Source organism: Pelecanus crispus, chromosome 2 (assembly GCF_030463565.1).
Source record: "Pelecanus crispus isolate bPelCri1 chromosome 2, bPelCri1.pri, whole genome shotgun sequence".
Taxonomy (NCBI): Eukaryota; Metazoa; Chordata; class Aves; order Pelecaniformes; family Pelecanidae; genus Pelecanus; species Pelecanus crispus.
The window spans coordinates 120,794,245-120,807,943 of NC_134644.1; positions in this window are offsets into that span (position 1 = coordinate 120,794,245).

Genomic DNA, 13,699 nt, shown 5'->3' on the forward strand with positions numbered 1-13,699 from the left:
TCATTTAAAATCTTGGTAGTAGATATTTAGTCTGAGACCAGCTGTGACACTTAAGTATTTCCTGCTTTGATGAACCAGATGATGAAATAATCTAATTATTCTCCTCATGAGAAGCAGTGAGAAGTATGATAGCTTTCCTATTTAAGAATCAATAAAATGGAAAGATGGTAAAATCTGTCAGGGAATCTGTTACATGAATGTTTTATTATGAAAAAATGGAAGCTTCATACAGATCTGATTACAGAGGATTACTTCTCTTCCTTTGCAATGGCCAGGGATTAGCGAACAGTCCTTATCCTTTTGCATACTCTATGTATTTGTGTGTTTTTGAGAGAAGGGAGTATGTGAGTAAGATTTACAGATTCAAGTACTTAGTTTTCTTTCTCCCAGTGGGTACTGTAGGTGATGACTTCATTTTTGCAAGACATTTATTCTTTCTCACCTGCATAGCACTTCTTGGAGGTATATGTGACAGTCCTCAGCTGGTATGAACTTGGGAAGTTTCACTGAAGTTGATGAAATTCATAGAATCATAGAATGCTTTGGGTTGGAAGGGACCTTTAGAGGTCATCTAGCCCAACCCCCCTGCAGTGAGCAGGGACAGCTTTAACTTGATCAGGTTGCTCAGAGCCCCGTCCAACCTGACCTTGAAGGTTTCTAGGGGTGGGGCCTCCACTACCTCTCTGGGCAACCTGTTCCAGTGCTTCACCACCCTCATTGTAAAAAATTTCTTCCTTATATCTAGTCTAAATCAACTCTTCTTCAATTTAAAACCATTACTCCTTGTCCTGTCACAACAGGCCTTGCTAAAAAGATTGTCCCCATCCTTCCTGTAGGCCCCCTTTAAGTACTGAAAGGCCGCAATAAGGTCTCCTCGCAGCCTTCTCTTCTCCAGGCTGAACAACCCCAACTCTCTCAGCCTTTCCTCATAGGAGAGGTGCTCCAGCCCTTGGATCATTTTTGTGGCCCTCCTCTGGACCCGCTCCAGCAGGTCCATGTCCTTCTTGTGCTGAGGGCCCCAGAGCTGGACGCAGTGCTCCAGGTGAGGTCTCACCAGAGCAGAGTGGAGAGGCAGAATCACCTCCCTTGACCTGCTGGCCATGCTTCTTTTGATGCAGCCCAGGACTCGGTTGGCTTTCTGGGCTGCAGGTGTACATTGTTGGCTCATGTCCAGCACCAGTACCCCCAAGTCCTTCTCCGCAGGGCTGCTCTCAATCTCTTCATCCCCCAACCTGTACTGATACCGGGGGTTGCCCCGTCCCAGGTGCAGGACCTTGCACTTGGCCTTGTTGAACCTCATGAGGTTCACAGAGGCCCACCTCTCCAGCTTGTCCAGGTCCCTTTGGATGACATCTTGTCCTCCTGGTGTGTCAACCACACCACTCAGCTTGGTGTCATCTGCAAACTTGCTGAGGGTGCACTCGATCCCACTGTCTATGTCATTGATGAAGATGTTAAACAGCACCGGTGCCAGTACGGATCCCTGAGGGACTCGTCACCGGTCTCCATGTGGACATCGAGCCGTTGACCACGACCCTCTGGATGTGACCATCCAACCAATTCCTTATCCATCGAACAGTCCACCCATCAAACCCATATCTCCCTGATTTAGAGAGAAGGATGTTGTGGGGGACTGTGTCGAACTCTTTACAGAAATCCAAGTAGATGACATCCGTTGCTTTTCCCTTGTCCACTGATGCAGTCACTCCTTCATGGAAAGCCACTAGGTTGGTCAGGCAGGACTTGCCCTTGGTGAAGCCATGTTGGCTGTCTCGAATCACCTCCCCGTCCTCCACATGCTTTAGCATAGCTTCTAGGAGGATCTGTTCCATGATCTTCCCAGGCATGAGGTGAAGCTGACAGGTCGATAGTTCCCAGGGTCCTCCTTTCTTCCCTTTTTAAAAATGGGCACAATGTTTCCCTTCTTCCAGTCAGCAGGGACTTCACCTGACTGCCATGACTTTTCAAATATTATGGAGAGTGTCTTAGCAACTACATCAGCCAATTCCCTCAGGACTCTGGGATGCATCTCATCAGGTCCCATAGACTTACATACATTCAGGTTCCTTAGGTGGTCTAGAACCTGATCTTCCCTTATAGCAGGAGGGGCTTTACCCCCCTGGTCCCCATCTTGTGGTCCATCTACTTGGGAGGGATGAGGAGAGAGGTTGCCGGTGAAGACTGAGGCAAAAAAGTTGTTGAGTACCTCAGCTTTCTCCTCATCTGTTGATACTAGGTCAGCATTCTTGTTCATCAGGGAGGGTGTGCTTTCTGTAACCTTCCTTTTTTGGTTGACACACCTGTAGAAGCCCTTCTTGTTATTCTTTACATCCCTTGCCAAAATCAGCTCCAGCTGTGCCTTGGCCTTCCTGACCCCATCCCTACACAAGCGGGCAGCTTCCTTGTACTCTTCCCAGGATACCTGTCCCTGCTTCCACTGCCTGTGCAGTTCCCTCTTCCTCTTTAATTTGACCAGCATGTCTCAACTCAGTCTAGCTAGTTTATTTTGCTATTTTTTTTTACTATTGCACTAGTTTTTTGTGTAATTTACAAAAAAATTGCACTAGTTTACATGAGCAAAGCTGTAGCCCTTTGCCTGACAGTTTCTGGTGTCCACTTTCCCCATCACAGATGATCCCTTCTGTGAATTCCTCAGCTTACTTGGACTGTAGAAAACAACAGACAGCTCCCTATAAGGCAGGCGTAGTATTTTCTAAACCATCTGTGACTATTTTTTGACTCATCTTTTTCCATGTGACCCCAGTCTTTTTGCTTGCTGCAAGTAGTTCCTTCCGTGTCTTGCAGGGGAATCAAACCAAATCATAATTACAGGCTGCATGTGTTTATACTTAATCCTTTGCCTTGAAGGAACTGAGCTACTGCTAGCAGTTAAGGGTATTTGGAATTCACCGTCTTATGAACGTTGCAGCCTCGTGTTATAATCTGCATTTGTATCCCACCTCCTGTAGAAATGAACTACAGCTGCTCTTGCTAGCTAACATTTTTAACATCTTTTATATCTTTTATTGGCCCTTAGAAACATCATAGACCACAGTTTTAGAAATACTGAGCTAAGTTTCTAGCAATTCTTGCTTCTAGGTCACACGGTGTGTTGGAGCAATGCTCTCTTTTTTATGGTAACACTTTCACCTGCAGACTTTCCCTTTTATCTTCTTGTCCTAGTATAGCTTCTTCATGTTGAGATATAAATCTGTTTAGATTGAAAAAGACCAAGTATTTCAGGAGGCTTTCTAAAAGCAGCTGAAGCTTTTATCTACTTTGGTTCAAATATTCCAGCTCTACCTAATAGAGCTCTATGTCTGGGGAGAGCTTAATACCATATACAGTTCTCCCACTGGATGGTTATCTTTAATATATCATTTGTGAGTAGTAACTTTCTTTTTTGACATTTACCATTGCTGTTGCCATTTCTTACCTTCTAACATTTCCAGGCAATGAGTCTTCCAGGAGGGCCTGAGCCATCTCAGGCTGAGGCTCACTTGTCTCCTCTGGGAAGTTGTTTTGTGGTTTTGAACACCTCAGCTAGTCATAAAAAGGCAATGCGACTTTGCTAGCCCTGAAGAGTACATCTGACTCACCACAGAGATGCTGAAAACAAATACACTTGCCAGTCACGATAGTGGTGCTTGGTTGGCTGGCTATTTCATGCAGTTCGAAGGACAAAAGTAAGCCTTCTCAGGAAGGACTATGTGCAGATGGGTCAGGATGGCAGAGGAACCCAGCAGGACAGCAGCTCAACGGGAGCAAGAGCTGGACTTCTGCATCACCTGGTTCATTAGAGGAGGAAGCACTTAACTGTCATGGGTGGTGTCAGACTGAATCTCTAGCACCTAGGAGAAGAAAGAGAATTGTTGCATATGACCAACAAGGAGTCTAGGAAGAGATGACTGGTTGCGTGCGATGAAGAAGCTTTTATGAGGAGCTCCAAGAGAAAAGTAAGAAGTCTATGCAAAGTCTGAATTCCAAAATAAAGGGTCAATATAAAGGTTAGGACTCTCAGTGAAAAATTATAATGCATGCCAAGCTTGTTTTAAAAAGAGAAGTCTCCACTACTAACCTTTAAAATATTTAATGAACCTTTCACTTATTTCTTGAAAATTTTACCTATGATAAAGATTCCATTTAGCTCGTGTGGTCTGAGCTCATTTCTGAGTTTTTTTCTCCTCCCAGTTTATGCTGGCAGTATGGTCAGCCATGCATGATGCAAAATGCTCAGCCATGTATAATGGCAAAGATCAGAAAGGCAACCATGGCCTTCAGCTGTTGTTTTTAAAGAACCGCCTTTCACATGCTCATTACCAGGTAAGAGGCTCAGGGTCATGTATGCTAAGTCACTTTTCTGGTTTCCTTACTCCATCTTTAGCAGCATGATTGTAGGTGAAGAATGAAAATGGAAGGTCCAGAACAAGATGAGAAAAAGCAGAAGTGATGGTTTCAAAACACTGCAGTGAAGGATAATGTCTAAAATAATGTAATTTAAAGGGTCAGCATTCTATTAGACAATGTTGTGGTACGTTGTAGTGGCCACAGCAATTGGTCTCATGTCATGCTAGACCTAGATTTGCTTGAGCTTTATTTATGCTTTCACGTGATTTTGAATGTCACAAAACATGGTCATCTGACTCTTGAAAATCCAGCTGAGACAAGAGCATTGTATTTATTTAGCTCTAAACAATAAAAATGCTTAGCAGGTTCAGTTGGTACTTCTGGTACTAATTAATAGAACAGAAAAATACTTATTTTGCTTGAGAACTTTATTTTGCTTAACAGGTAATATAGACATCAGTCACTTATTGCCAGCCTAAGCTTATACTTGCAGTGTGCACAGGCTTTTAAATGTGCTTAGTATCCGGGTGAGGTTTTGTCTTTCCAGACAACCAAGGTGGATGGACTGTCTATTACTGCTCAGCTCTAATCTGACTATTGCTTACAACACCACCACACAGAGAAAACGGTTCACTGTTGCATGGCAGAAGACATGCTGGTTACCGAATGAACTGAAAGCAGATCGAGTTGAGTATCCATGGTCTCCTGTTTTACCTAGTATGTTCTAAAAACCCTCTGTTGTGGCAAAGGTGGCTGTCAACTGAAGAAAAGCAGCAAATACTGAAAACCACTGATGGTGGCACTAGAGGCCTATCCCTTTATTCTCCTCCCCAGAAAGCTAATAAAGAACATAAAAAATAGATGTTATCAGGCCATCAAGAATTAACAACATGCAGCAGATGGTAACACCTACCCTTTGCTATATATCTAATTTTAGCCCAGACTATTTACCAGCAAGTTGTGGCAAAGGTTAAGGAATCCAGCGCTGAGGAATGGGAAGCAAGTAGAGGCAGGAGGGAGCGGAGAGGTTCTCTCTCACTTCTGGCCCTGGTTTAGGTTATTGTTTTAATTAGTGGCTTTGCACACTATGATTATTACTCTCAGTGAAATGAATGAAGGTGATTTTTTCAACCCCAAACTATCAACTGGTTGTCAGAAACTGCAGCCCTTGAAATCTATGACATGCCCAAGAAGCTGGAGCTGTATTTTATGGCTGAAACTGAACCATCTCCCTGAGAGTGTTATTGGGGAAATGCAATTACACTAGGCAGTGTACGTGTGGGGTATGCATATGGGCTTATGGACGTACGTGTGTATTTTCAGTCATCGTATTTTGTCCTTACCTGGTATTTTCTCTCTGTTTTATTCATTTTTCTTTCCTGACAGTGTGATTTAGGACAGTAAATGTGCATTGATGCATGTTGGATCTGCCACATGTGATGGATCATCTAGACTGAGAGCATGTCTTCACTGCAGGCTTAACTCAGGCTCCCGCCCACCTTTTAGTACAAATCTCTCTGTCAGCAGTGCACTTAAACTTTTCACCTGGGCTTATCTGAGCTCTGAACAGACGTCTGCTGGCCCAGCGAGGGGCACAGGCTAAAGCCAAGGTGCTGCTGAAAGGTGGCCTCTGAACATCCAACTTGGCAATGCATGCCGTGCCCAGCCCCGCACAGGGAATGGCTGCACAGTGCTGAGAGAATGAAAGACGTTGGGATTTCTCCCCCTCGGATGAAGGATGCTGCCGGCAGGGTCGGCAGACCCCCCAGCAGACGGGTTTGAGACCAGGTGCGCTGTTTTTTCAACCGGAGGAGAAGCTGGTGCCACTGCTGGTGGTGTCCACGCTGGAGACTGCAGCCGCCCAGCGAGTGACAGCTGGCATTTAGCAACCTCAGCTCTGCGCTCCCTCCCCGCTGCCGCCCACTGAGGCCAGACCATACTGGCTTTGCTATAGACTTAGCCCATGGGTGTGCATGCTCACATCCTGCAGTGCAAGACCATTGTCTTGATGCTAACCAAGGGACTGACTGGGTTCTCTGTCCTGACCTACACCCTTTTATGGGCCTTTTCTTGCCCAATTCCTGCTAGGTCTTTTGGTCATAGGCTTAAATTTGCCCATGAGTCCATACTGGGAAAGATGCAGGGAGGTCTACAGATAGGAGAGTTGAAAACTTCTGAAGGAGCATGTAAACAATGGGAGGATTTTCCCCAAAGCACTGGAAGACAAAACCTTCCTTTTCTCCTCCTTTGAGAGGGTCATGTGTACATTTAATTTCTTTTTTTTATTTAATTGCCATATCGCAAGCTGTGTTTCCTAATGGGAAATTCCATACACAAGATGTTTAAAATGTTTCTCTGCTGTGGATGCTTTGTGTGGACAGCACTTCAGTGAGAAACAAACTGCTCTGAGTTGTACAAGTGAATAAAAATGGCCTGAATCCCTGGTTCTGATACACTGACTAACTACTGTGAGTTTTCTGTATTTTGTGCCTGGTTTGAAGTGCCTGAAAGTTATTGGTTTTTATATTTATTATTTAACAGACTTCTCCTGGGAAGACAGCCCTGGCCTCTCTAGTTGGTTCAGCTATGTTTTTCAAGAATGAAAAGCTCACAAACCTGTTCATTTTGAAAGTTACATTAATGGAAAAAGGACTGTTGACTGTTTTAAGGTTCAGTTTTCACATTTACAGTTGTAAAGATCATTCATAAGGAATCATTTGAGGAGTTTTACCTTTTTCTTTATAGACAGACCTGCTGCAAATTTCACAGGTACATGTATTACATTTCTGTGCGTATTTCAGCACGAATATTTTTTGAGGGATGCAAATAGCCTTTTGTAAGTAGTCAGAATCTGAAATGCTTGTTGTATTAGTTAGGTAAAGCACAATTTGTTATCCCTGAGTGAATCTAGTAGAACTGGTGATTACAAAGTATGGAAGAAGCCCCAATGATGCCAGTAATTCTTGTGTGAGTAAGTGCTAACCCATGTAAGCATTTAATATGGACAGACAATAATTGAAGTAGCATAACTTTGTGTATCCCAGGATTCCCAGGGCTTCAATATCTCTTCAGGTTGTATTTGCATAACATTGAGTAAAAACAGTTGCTGGCAAATACTGCTGTTACAATGGAGCTTTTTGGGTTTTTTTCTTGCTACTTAGTTAATGCAAACAGTTGAGAAAACAAAGGAAAAAAATAACTTTAATGTTTCTTATTCCCGTGCCTCTTTAATTAACATCTCAAGAAGTGAATAACTTCTAATAAATTCTATAAAAAAATAGTGAACATCTGGCATTTGATTTCATAGCAAACATGGAAAACAAAATGAAGGATTTTTGCCTTTATCCAGCTGACTGCACCATCCTTGGGCAATGAGCAATGAGCCAGGGTCTGATCTGCTTCCTCAGCTGCCTTAAACTGCAACAGGCCTTAAAAAGAGACTTTCTAGCACTAATAGCATTGAAATTAAACTTTCAGAGGATTCATTCAAGTTGAAAATTTGAATATGTTGACGCACAAGAGGCAAATGCCCTTTCTCTAAAGGACTTTATTCTGCAGCATGCTCAGGAACTAGCAATAGCCTTGAGTTAATTGAGTGCTGTATACGAGAGAAGTATAACATAGCATCCAGATGTAATACAATATATTCAAGTATTTGTCCATATGCAAGTAGTTAATTGACTGTGTTGCTATGAAGCACAATTCAAGGTTATTTTATTATCTTCAGCAAAAAGCTGTACAATTACAAATTCATACAGGTTGCAAAATACATTTAAGGGCAAGGTAGGCTTAACTACAGCATTACGAATGACAATGAATTTTTTTGCTTGTTTCTATCTTACTGTACCCTTCATAGCTCAGGGACAGCATCTGGTGCTCAGTGAAATCCTCGTTCTATTTAGTTTTTCTGCTAGGAGGAATGACGGTAAAAGAAATTGTGTGTGGTTTCCAAGGGCATGCATTCATGCTAAAACTGGTTCACATTTAGAGTTCTGGTTCTTGACCAGTCCCAGCTGTTCATGTATTACGATTTAGGCCTCTCAAAAATATGGAGATGTTAAAAAAAGCATATGAAAAAATCCTATACAGGGGTTAGTTTCTTTGTCCTCTCTTCCTAAACATTTTAAACACTTTTTCTCCATGACCATGAAGTCTAGAAACTTATATAAAAGCTGAGATTCTCCCAGAAAACATTACTCAAAGGTCTGGGGAAGTGCTGAAATGTCAAGACTTTTAATGAAATTGTGAGAGCTAGATTCTCCTTTTTCTTCTACCCAAGCATCCATCTGGGCTGTATGAGGCTGTTGTGAGGACGATTTTGAAAGTAACACTCCATCTTACATTCCCTTTCTTTAGGGCAAATACATGAAACCAGAGGGGTACTCCTGGGCTAGAAAATTCTGCATTTTTGACTGGATTTCCTATTTTTTCTCTCCTGTCAGCCATCAGTGCAGCTGCAGCCACTGCTGCAGTAGATGAGGAGCAACCTGAGGCAGCAGGCGGAGGGCAGACAGGACCACAGGGTGTGTGGATACTGCACCAACCTATGTCACTCTTGGTGATGGTGAGGTGGTGAAAGTGGTGAGGAGGGGGTGAAAGGGTCAAAGGGAAGGCTTTTGTATGTTCAGGAAAAAGCTAAACCTCATTGAAGGCATACAGCATTTCTACTGGCCACGTGAATGGCACAAGCTTTCTTTACCCCCATTCCTGTGCAAGCACAGATACACTCCAAAATGTGTGATGTGTGTGTGTGTGTGTAGCTGGGGGTAATGACATAATGTAAAATTTGTAACTGTAGCTATAACTTCAAGTGATGAGGTAGCTACAAATGCCATTATACAGTATTTGGCATCTTAATTCCTTGCTATTTAAGGCAGACAAAAATGTTTGTGAAACATTTCAAAAAGCTGTTATTTTTAACAAGTGACAGGCTGATCTAGAACATAATGGCCAGGAGCTTTTAAGCAAATTAAATAGCATGATATTCTTAGGGTGAGTGTTAGATAGTAAAAACTTCCCAGGAATGAGCATTTGAGGGCTAAAACTGGGATTTCATTGGGGAAATAAAATTATTATAAATTATGAGTAGCTTTGGGAAAGGAATTTCCATGCAGAAGTGTTACCTTATCTATCTTATCGATACATTAGATGTAGTTTGTCTGTATCTAAGAGGATGAAAGCACGCCCTCTACATCTTCAGTTATAGTGTCTGTATCAGCTAATCTCCCTGCAACAGCCAATGTCATGCTTTCCTCTAATACATTAAAAAAGAAAATGGATTGCATATTACTGTATATGTTCTTGGATTTTTTCTTTGAATTTGATAGAAAGATATAAGAATTTTCACATTATTGTTGAGACCCTAAAGTACTGCACAGAAGCTAAGAAATGCATCTTACCTAATAAGAGGAAATTGAGGAGTTGAAAGAGAATGATAAAGGAAGAAAAACATTGATACCTGCATGATGCTGGAAAATGACTGTTATGTACTGTTACAGAAATTAAAATAACTTCAGCAAGGATTTATTACTGAAGAAAAGTAGATGTGGCACTAAAACCCAGAAAAAAAGCAAAACCAAAACACTGCAAACAAAAAGCCTTTGGCAGAGAGAAGACACTGATCAAGACACAAACTGAGTTTTTAAAGTGTTTCCAATTAAAATGTTTAATTTAAAATGAACAATAGTACAACAGAAGTATATTTGAAATTCAGATCAGGTTTATTACCTATAGCAGAGCTTCTAGATGCTAGTTAAGGAGTTAAGGATATCCAAAATTAACCCAGCTATAAAGACGTCTATCTGTTAATAGTTTTGCTAATGCATCTGCCATTTTGGTACTTAAGCAGCATTTGCTCTTTTTATCTGAGGTAAGAAAACAACAACCCAGAACCTGTGGAGAGTTCACATTTTTTAAGGGTGTTTTAGCCCAAACTATTTTGACACAGCCACCTGCAGTAGTTGCCCAGCTTGGCTATTCATTAACCATTTGTTGAATTTTGTTTCCATGACAACTTCCTATATTATAATATCTTATAAACTCAGTAGAATTCAGCCATCAACTTAACACACCTAAATGTTTCTCTGAGTTGCATCTCTTGTTTCCTTGGCAACTTTCTCTCAAGTCACCCTAGGATATTTCAAGGCACCCAAGACAAATTCCATCGCATTGATCTTTTTAATGAATTTACACTGACCTGCAGTATACACATTGTACCAAACTTAAAATATTAGATGACAGAATCTTTATTGATTTCATTCAAATGCTGCTTCTCAGCTGAAATCCAATTACTTTGCCCCAGTGCGTACATTCTCCCCGTTAAGGCTGCAAAAACAATGCTGTAAGGCGCTATCTATATGTATGCAGACCAATCTGAAGATTAAAAACAACTTTGCATACTAAATGCAATATTTCTGACAGAAACAAGGACATGTTTTTTGCCACTCCAGAGTAATGTATGATTATTAGGATAAATTCTGTTGAGAAAAGGTAAATGTGGAAGACACCGCAAGAAGCATTGACACTTGCCTTCTTTCTGGTACATTATAAATGCAGTAGTTAAAAGAAATCACAACAGAAGAAGAACATCCGAGATGCTAAATCCCCCCACCCCCCCGAAAAAAAAAAAAAGAAAAAAAGAAAAAAAGAAAAAAGAAAAAAAGAAAAAAGAAAAAAGAAAAAAGAAAAAAAGAAAAAAAGAAAAAAAGAAAAAGATGTAACACTGATTCTAGGCTGGTCACAAAATATGGCAAAAGTTGGTGACTGATTAGGTCTGTCCTAATTCTGCATATGCTTTAAATTGTGCTGTCTTGGAGCAGTGTAAGATGCTGAAACAAACCAGCTGAATCCTGTATCTTGGTTGCGCTTTCTTCTTCCAAGGTCCCTTAAGGAAATAGTGGCCGGTTCTGAGCCAGTATTTAGTCTATTGTGGGTAAAGACCATTTTCATCTCCCACTTTTCTCCTTTTGCGTAGACTGGTTCCACAGCGTAAAGAAGAGGTGGGACCTGGAGCTGTGATATTTGAGTGGAAAAGTAGAAAGTGGATCAGACCCTGAAAATTAGTCTCTTTTGGAGATAAGAAGGGGCTAAAAATGTAAGATCCACGCACCTGAGTCTTATGCCCATCTGCTTTATTTAATCCTGCCATACTCAGTTTTCCTAGCGTAAATATATATCCTATTACTTCCAAAACTGTCCTACCCTCTTACATTGGCATTTGTACTTTGCTGACCTCAACCCTGGTTTAGCATCTTCCTGTTTTTCTCATGGCTTCCTTTTATCAGGTTTATTGAGTATGATTCACTCTAAAATAAAACTAAAACCAAACCCAGACAACACAACGAGTGCACAGGCTGATTTAGCCTTTGTGCAGATGAATATGGGAATATATTTACAAAACCATTAAAATTAGCACCCGTAGTGCCCTTCGCTGATGTCTTTTGCAGATCTCTCCTGCAAGGGTAATTTGCTGCTTTCAGAGATGTTCTGGAAACTTTTGCATCTCCGCTTTGTCAATAGTTTGAATGTCTCTGGTTCGCTGTTATTCAGAGGAAGAGAGATCTGAAGTCGAGGAAGCACTCTGCTGCGCCCGGGCTTGCTGCTTTGCCAGCCTTTAGCAGCATCTGCGTCTGGAGCCAGAAGAAAATATATGTTCATGCTTATATCCATAGAGGCTCAAGGTTTAGGGACAGGTGTTGACTCTGGTAGGATATTTCAATCTCCTTGTTCTTAAAATTTCTTCAAAAGGGTGAAATAACCCTTCTTATATGCCAAGAAGAACTTCCTCTTCTGATTATGTGTGACTGAGATGAGCTGGCTCAGGGAAGAGCAATTTTCTGAGTATGTCTGAATCTGAAGTTTTAATCTGAACCAGTCAGCCTTACCAGGAAAAATGTCTGGGGTAGTCTCTTTTGGTGAATATCCTTTAAGTCTAGCTCCAATCTGGTGCACATGAGATCAAAAGGAAGGGAAGAAGCAGTGGAAGAGGAGAAAGGACCATATTTTTACTGCTGTGGGAACTGGCTGTCATGGTGTGAAGAAATACCAATATTTGTGTAAAAGAAATAGAATTGCTGCTGACAAAGAGATGAATGAAGGATGTTTTAAGAGGGAGAAGAGTGATTTTACTGATTTGAAGTTAGGCTCAGTGCTGAGGAGCAATCTGAGAGGAAATTAACTACTTTAAGATTTTAAAAAGCCTTTCAAACGAACAGACCTTAACAGAGCCTTGAATCACAGTAACACTAATTGACAGATGTACAACACTTGAAAAAATGATTTCAGATGTACAGTTATATATAAAAAATAAGTAACAAAGGGTTTGTAAGAGGTAACTGGAGATGATTAATTCATACCCTTAAAAAAAGAATTAGTGAGCTGTTTGTCTAAGCCAGAATGATCATTCCTCTACCTTGTGTCTGCTGCTTTCTTACTTTCGCCTGGCAGGAAATGATCCTTTGAAGACATAACGACTTGTCTAATTTTCTGCATGTTAGAAGTCTCATTAGGTATAATAAATTATTAATGCCAAAGAGATTATAGTGGAGAACATTTGTTGGATCAGAACTACAAGTGTTGAGCCCTTCTGGAAAAATCTGTGGCTTGTCTATGTCTGTATAGTAGCAGTTTACTGGGACCCCAAGCTTGATAGCCTGACAGCTTTGGGTAGGACAAATAATAACATTTATAAGGACCAGAATATATGATGAAAGTGTAATTTCAGGCAAACTTAAAATGTTGGGCAAGTCGAATGCTATTAAACTTCCTTGTCTCTTGAGCTAAATTACATATTTTTTTTAAAAGAATCACACATGCTCTTTCCAAATCTCAAACGCATTTCATAGTGTTTGGTAGATGACTTGCACTGCCAAGACTTGCTGTTATGCAGAATGCACTTTAATTAGGATTTTAATGGATTTCTTATGTCACCATTCAGGGTTATAATATGCCATTTTCTCTGGTGTTTTAGCCTACTGGTAAAATGTTAATATTAAATTTTTAGTAGAAACTGTTCTTTAAAAGTATTTTTTTGTTCTTGCTTTTCTCAGACTAATTGTTCTCTGATGCACAAATATTTCAATTTTATTTAGGTCAGTGTATCAATACATGAGAGACTGTGATTGCCGGAGTGGATTAAAGGACTAAGTTCAGGAAAGACTGTGAAAGTCTTTCCAATTACTTCGGTTGGCTTTGGATCATGCCGGAGCAAATACTTCAAGATACTTCTCTGCAGCTCCATATTGACACTAGTGTTATGGCAGGTTCTTAGTAAGCTAAGGTATTTTCTTTGTCAAAGTATATGATGCCAAGATGTATGACTAGAAAGAAGATTTCCTGAATGTGATCATCCATT